This window comes from Orcinus orca, chromosome 16, assembly GCF_937001465.1.
Source record: "Orcinus orca chromosome 16, mOrcOrc1.1, whole genome shotgun sequence".
In the NCBI taxonomy this organism is placed as follows: Eukaryota; Metazoa; Chordata; class Mammalia; order Artiodactyla; family Delphinidae; genus Orcinus; species Orcinus orca.
In genome coordinates, this window is record NC_064574.1 from 29,200,077 (window position 1) to 29,206,076 (window position 6,000).

Consider the following 6,000-nt stretch of genomic DNA (forward strand, 5'->3'; position numbering starts at 1 on the left):
GCACCCCCCAGGGCTCCCGTGCCTCAGCTGTGTACCTCACCAAGGTACCCAGAGTATCCCTGGCAGATGGACACAATGGTCCATCAGAGCCAGGGCAGCACCCGGGCAGAGAAGATGGTGTGAGCACTCAGGAGTCCCAGGTTGGGCTCCGGATAAGACCTGGTGAGACTCGCAGGGGCTGAGGGCCCGTAGCAACAGATGGGAGTGTGAGTGAGTCGTTGTTTCTGCTCCAGCAATGATTCTGGGTTTGGTAGGTTTTCCCTGGGCTCAGAGAAGAGCAGGACTCCCTGGGAGCCTCTGCCCCTCCCTTGCCCCAGTTTAGGGCAAAGAGCCCCAAGAAACCCACCGTTAGTGAGGGCCTTCTATACTGTCCCTGGGCTTCTAGATGCTTCCTGACAGCTAACTTCCTGACCATAATTGACAGTTACTGAGCACATACTAGCAGTAGGTCTGCTCTGTACACATCTCATATTCCATCTCAGATGAGGCCTCACAGCAGCCCTCTTAGCTCTGTCTTTCTAGTATCTCCAATTTGCAGGTGAGGAAACTGTGCCAGGGCCACACAGTAGTAAGTGCTGGAGCCAAGATTTGGGCCCATGTCTGAGACCCTGCTCTGTCCACCTGGTGGGAGACTGAAAGCAGACAGGCCACCAGCCTGTGGCTCCTGAGCTGGAGTTGTCGGCGGGTAGAAGGAGCTCCGCTGCACCTTAGAGCTGAAGCCTGACTCTCCACCTGGTTTCTCCTCCCCCTCAGTAGCTTTCTGCTGAGAGAGCCTGGCCTGATGGTTAGAGCCATGACCTCTTCCAACGCCAGGCACCGGGGTGCAAAGCCTGGCTCTGCCCTTTGTTCTCCATGCCTCACTTTCCTCGTCCAGAATGGCAGCGACAGGACTGTCTCATTAGGCTGTTGTGAGGGTCGAGCTAGGGCTGTGTTTAGAGTGATGGACAGTCCATGGTCAGTAAATCTCGCCCTGGTCCCACCAGATCCTGGCCCTTCTCTTAGTCTGCAGACTCCTTGCCACATGTCTCTTCCTGCCTTACTCCTCTCCTGCTCTCTGCCTTCTCTTCTGAGGCATATCTGTCTTGCTTTGAAAAGCTTCTCTTTGTCACTTTCCTCTCTTTCTCACTCCCTTCTGGGTCCTAAATCCTGGCTCTGCATTACATGTTGCATAAACTTAAGCAGAGGGCAGAACAGCCATCCTGACAGGGGACACCTCAAACTTTTCTCTCTAGAAAATCCTCCTCGGGAATTCACTAAATGCAGATTCCTGGCCCCACTCCAGCGATTCTGACTCCATAGGTCCAGGGTAAGTCAGGGAACCTGCATTTTAACCAGGACCCTCTCCCGCCACCTCCCAGCTGAGATAGGGTGGCTCTTGGGCTATACTTTGAGAAGCACTGCAATTGCCCTCAGTTTCCACATCTGTAAAATGGTAGTAAACAGAACCCACCTCCCAAGGTTGTAAAGAGGAAACGAAATGATTTGTCTGGAAAATAGTGCATGCTTCTTCATTTTTTTCTGTCTTGGCTTTTGTATGATTTCTTTTGTCTCTGTCTTTCCCATTCTCTGTTTCTGGTGTTTGCCTATCTCTCCCACCCTCTACCTGGAAGTGAACCTGACTCCAGAGCCAAAATGGAAGAATTGAAAAAGAGTGGCCTTTCTGTAAGGGCTGGGGGCCTCAAAGACCACCCAAATGGCCCATCAGCTCCTCCCTGCCTGGCACTCCGGCTGTCCCCCAAAACAGAGCATCTCCCGCCCCTGCAGCCCCCCCAGCAGCAAAGCCCAGGGAAGATGGGGGGAGCCATTGTGCAGGAATGGCCCTGCTGCTATGGAAACCAGTGCTTAGGAACAGCTCAGAGCAGATCCATTGGGGAGGAGCCCGGCCTTGGGGGAGGGGGAAAGGCCAAACTGCACCTTGGACTCTGCCCTCCCATTACCCGCCCTGTGACTCTGGGCAAGTCACTTAACCTCTCTGAGCCCTCTCTCCCTCACCAGGGTGGGAGCAGCAGCCCCCATTAGCAGTGGACGATAACAGCCTCAATGACTGAACGCTGCTGCGGCTTTCAAGCCTGAAGACACTCCAAACTGCGGTTTGTTTTCATTACTACGAGTTCGAAATATTCTAGTGCCAGCTTGCTGTGTGACCTCATGTCACCCGAGGGTCACCAAACAATTTCCATGATAGAATTCCGTCTCGCAGAGGCGCAGGTCCGCTCTGAGTCACCCTCGGACACGCACGCACACGCACCAGCCACCGAGCTAAGCTCCCCAAACACCCCGTGACCCCAGTTGAGAAACACTCTGAGAGGAAGGGAAGAAGTGAGCGGGCAGTCTGAGCAGTGACTCCATCCGCAGCCCCAGTGCTTGCAGCTGCTCTGCAGCACCAGGGCCCTTGTCTAAGGGCCCATTTCCCCTCCTCTCCCATCCCCAGCGCCCCGGGCTCCTCAGGCCTCCAGCCCTGTGTCTGGGTGCATCAGCCTGAGGCCCCCAGCACCGGCCTGAAAGTCTGCCCAGGGACGCTGCCCTGTCCCCCTGCTCCTTGGCGTCACCCCCTGGACTTGGTCCCCACGAGGGGCTGGGAACTGCCCTCCCTCCCCGCGCTGAGGGTCACGAGGCCAGGGCTTTCCCCATCTGTGCCTTAGCTTCTTCCCACACAGTGCCCACCACGCTCCCACACACAGCCCAGCGCAGGGCCAACGTCGGTCCCACGGACGCCTGGCCGTACTCTGAACAAGCCTCCTTGCCTTTGCACACATCCCTCCAGCACTCTCCAGGGTCCTCTGCACGCCACCACCCCTCCTCACTAACCTATCTGGATTTCCAGAAGACACTGTGACTTGCCCAAGGTCACACGAGAAGCGTGTGCCTGAAGAGCCTGTGTCAGATCCCAGATCTCAGCGGGACACTGAGTCCAGCTGCTCCAAAGAGCATCCACACATTCACACAGCCAGCCAGGCGTCTGTGTGTTTGGTTTCCCGGCAAACATTTATTACGCCCCAGGCAGGCTGCTCAGTGCTGGGGACCCAGCCATGAACAAGGCCAGCAGAGAGAGTGTGCAGCCCAGAGAAGCAGACAGACGCTAACCAAGTAATTACAAGTGTGATGGATGCCGCGAAGGAAAAGCAGGGAGAGTCCTGGGAAGGGCCGGGAGGGGGCCGCCACGGCTCGTATTGGTACAAGGTTTTACCCCAGGGCATGGTCCTCCAAGCCCCTGTATCCACACCTCTGGGAAGCCTGTTTCAGCCCCCTAGGCCTGCAGGTCAGCAGCCCCTGGGGAGAGATGCTTCCTCCTGAACACATGCCCAGGGAAAACTGCTCTGAGGTGTGAGGAACACAACTTAAGGGGCCTGGAGGGAGTGGAGGGGTACGTGTTTTCTAATCACCCACCACGTCCTGAGCTCATCTGCTTCTTGCCAGGCCTCTGAGATAGAGAGAATAGCCTCAGTTTACAGATAAGTAAGTTGAGACCCAGAAAAACCCAGTGACTAGTGAGTGCAGAGCCAGGATAACAAGCCAGGCCTGTCAGACGCTAAATCTCCAGAAAGGTCCTCAGAGATGGTCCTGCTCCTGGGTGCCCAGCACGCAGCCCTGCTGAATGTGAAAGAGAAAACAACCAGCCCCCGGTGAGCCCCAGGTTACTGATACAAGGCACCACCTGTACTTCACAATAGAGTATCTTCATAAGACGGTGATAGGAGGCTCTGGCATCAGAATGAGTGGTATCTGACCAGGTGCCTCTGTGTACCAGCTGTGTGGCCTCAAGCAAGTTGTCTAACCTCTCTGAGCTCAGTTTCCCTACCTGTAAGATGGAGATGATGATGGTGGGACCACCGCCGGGTGGTTGTGAGGAGTTTCACCCCTCTGGCTCCATCGCCTTCCCTCTCCCTCCCCATCCCTGCACTCCAGCTGTTCTGGCCTCCAGGCTCTTCTCAAACATGCCAGGTCCTCTCCCTGCTCAGCTGCTTTGCACATGCTGTTCCCTCCTCCTGAACACTCTTCCTCTAGATGTTCACATTGTCTCTCTCACTCCACTGCATCTTTGGGTCTCTGCTCAAGTGTCATCTTTTCAGAGAGACACTCGCTCATCCTTCCAGTAAAAATAGTCCCTGCACCATCACCTGTGTCCCCTCATGCTGCTTTATTTTTCTCCCTTGCACTGTCTCCAGCTTTTACGTCTCCCTGTGTGAGAACATAGGCTGCATAGAGGCAGAGACGTTGTTTTGTTCACTGCTGTTTCCCCAGTCGAGTTGACTAGGGCCACCCAAGCGCATGGCCTCGTGTATCCCCATGGCCTGTGCAGACCCTGGTGGCCCAGCATTCCACCTTTAGCCTGGGCAGACAGCAAGGCCCAGGCAGAGCATGTTCGCTGCTCTGAAAACCTGCTCAGGCCTCCTCAACCACAGCTAAGGCTCTGGGGACAGGAGCAATGAATCCCCCGGGGCCCCCTCCCTGAGTGCCCTGGAACCGCCAGGCAGTGGAAAACCAGGCCCAGGCTTGGCAGGGGCCTGGCAGGGGCTCAGTGCCAAGGGGCAAGGCCCTGCCAACCTCACTCCCCAAACAGCAACTGATTGTCCCAGCAGCTCCCAAGTCCCCTGAAGACCTCCCAGCAGCCACTCTCTCACAGGGACACTCGCTCTGAAAGGGGCTGGTATCTTGGTTGCTTCCGGCCACGACAGGGCATGGTGGTCCCAGCCTCACAGGAGATCCTGGGACTTCCGGGCCTGCTGGGAACTCACAGCCTGGTGCTTGGTGGAGAACAGGCGGGGACAGATCCCGGGTCCCGCCTGTCCTCTTGGCATTTGTATGCAGGTGCAGGCCCCAGACATGAGCTGGAATCAATCGTCAGAAAATAAAACACTCAGGGAGAGCAGGCCTCAGAAAACAAACGGCTGCAGGGCGAAGGTAACACCCACCCCGGCTTGCTGAGCCCTCACTGTGCCTCTCTCTCAGGGCGCCTCTGGATAGAGAAGCCTCCAACACTCACAACAGGGAGGTGGGATCCCCACTTTCCAGAGAGGAGAATGGGGCCCAGAGACGGGAGGCCACTTACCCGGAAGAAGGAAGCCAGGATTAGAACCCAGGCCTCCTGGCTCAGAGGCAGGGCTTTGACTGCTCTGCCCCATCCCCAAATTTCCCTGCTAGTGCAGAGGACGCGGGTGAGGAGGGGCTGGTTACAGGAGTCATGTTGCCATGGCAAAGCTCTCCCTCATCACCCTGTAGAGCAGTGGGTTTGAGTCTGGCCTCAGACTACCTGCTTCAGAATGGAATGCAGGGAACTTGCTAAAAAGCTTACTCCCAGGCCCGTCCCAGAACTGCTAGGCTGACTAACCTGCCTTTCTCACACAATTCTAACTGATTCTGATGCTCATCTGAGTTTGAGAACAACTGGCTTAGAGATAATTCTGACCTAGACAGAACTAGCTTTTTAATCGTTAGGTGAACAGACCTTTAGAAGAGTAGCTTATGTGGGATGTGGAGTAATAATAAGAGCTAATGTTTATTGAGCATCTACCATGTGCTAGGTACTTTTCTAAGTACTTTATGTTCATTTCATTCTCAAAACAACCCCATATAGGAGGTAATATTATTATTTTGCCCATTTTACAGATGAAAAGGCTGAGGCACAGAGAGCTTAAGTTCCATTATACAAGGTTACACAGCTAGAAAGTGGCAGAGCCAGGATCTGAACCCAGATCTACCCAGGTGGAGGCTCCAGAGCCTGCCCTCTTACTGCTAAGCTAAAGTCAGAGTCCCATCTCCAACTGCCGACCCCCCCACCCCCCCACACACACACCGCCCCGACCCCAGCCTTGTCCTGGAGCTCAGGTCTGGTGAGAAAGGAAGAAGCAGGCACAAGTTGCCACTTCGTGAGGATGTTCACTAGGAGAGGGGCATGCATGGGCTGGGGAAGCACAGGAAAGGGACCCCAACCTGGAACGGGGAGCTTGTTGGAAAAGCCTCCTTAGAGGAGGCCCTTGAGAGTTGGGCTCTGACAGATGA